At 41.6% G+C, this 1,136-nt stretch overlaps 1 non-coding gene across 1 annotated transcript; it reads right to left on the bottom strand.

Moving 5' to 3' along the window:
- Nucleotides 1-808: 808 nt before the first annotated feature.
- Nucleotides 809-883, bottom strand: TRNAR-UCU (transfer RNA arginine (anticodon UCU)). Its single transcript has one exon. It is a non-coding gene; the product is annotated as a tRNA-Arg (tRNA).
- Between the last annotated feature and the right edge of the window lie 253 nt (nucleotides 884-1,136).

Below are 1,136 nucleotides of genomic sequence, written 5' to 3'. Positions count from 1 at the left end.
TCGTAGGTATTCTTGTAGGCCTATCGTCTATCTATCAGAGTGTTCGAAATTGGCAAGATGAAGGAACATAGTTCGATCTGAAGGATGTTATTATAAATTTGGCCCTTACAGGTTATTCGTTAAGAAAAATTAGACAAACAGTCAATAAATCACACTCCACACTTCAATACATAGTATAAAAAAATTAGAGAGGAAGGTTCAACACAGAATATGCCGAGAAAACCAAAAGAGATACGGTTGAATAAACGTGATGAACGCTTTATTTTAAAAAGAGTGCGAGAAAACCCCCGACTAAGTGTTCCTCAGTTACGACCGTTAGTAGAAAATTTTGCTGGCAGGATGATGTCCGATCAAACTGTCAGACGTGCCTTGTGGAAGCATGGATATCATGGCAGAATACCACGAAAGAGGCCGTATGTAAATAAGGTGAATCGCAGGAATAGACTTTCATTCGCGAAAGAGCACATCCACAAGGACCAGGAATTTTGGGATAGTGTCATATGGTCAGACGAGTCCAAGACTAATATATACGGGTCATATGGGATAAATAGGGTCTGGAGAAAATCAAATAAAGACAATGATCACAGTTCCAACAGTTAAACACGGTGGTGGGTCATTAATGATTTGGGGCCGTATGTCGTCCAAAAGTATTGGTACCATCCAGTTTATTGATGGTTTCATGGATGCATATGTCTATTCGGACATATTGAATTAGTTTTGGTTTGAGTTGGTGTTTTAAGTCCACTTTATGCACAGTAAGGCTAATCGGGACTGGACCTACAGTTTAAAGTGGGATCCGAACCACTTGTGCCTCCACAGGGTATCGAACCCGGGACCCCTTGATTAGAAGACAATGACGCTACCACTGCGCCATGGGAGAGGCCCGGACGTATTGAAGAACAATGTAAAGCAGAGTACCCAAAAAATGGACATGCCGCCTATCTACAGATCCCAACAAGACAATGACAGTAAGCATAAGGCGCGAGTTAACATGAATTGGCTAATATGGAATGTGCCCTAACTACTACAAACACCAGCTCAAACTCCAGACTTAAATCCCATTGAGCATTTATGGGCAATTTTGAAGAGGCGAGTCCATAAAGCAGGCGTCAAGTCCAAACAAGAGTTGAAAACTG

Source organism: Lepisma saccharinum, unplaced genomic scaffold, assembly GCF_977018435.1.
Source record: "Lepisma saccharinum unplaced genomic scaffold, izLepSacc3.1 HAP1_SCAFFOLD_659, whole genome shotgun sequence".
NCBI classification, from domain to species: Eukaryota; Metazoa; Arthropoda; class Insecta; order Zygentoma; family Lepismatidae; genus Lepisma; species Lepisma saccharinum.
Note: the sequence above shows the minus strand (reverse complement) of the source record. Positions and strands in the feature narration are given on the sequence as shown.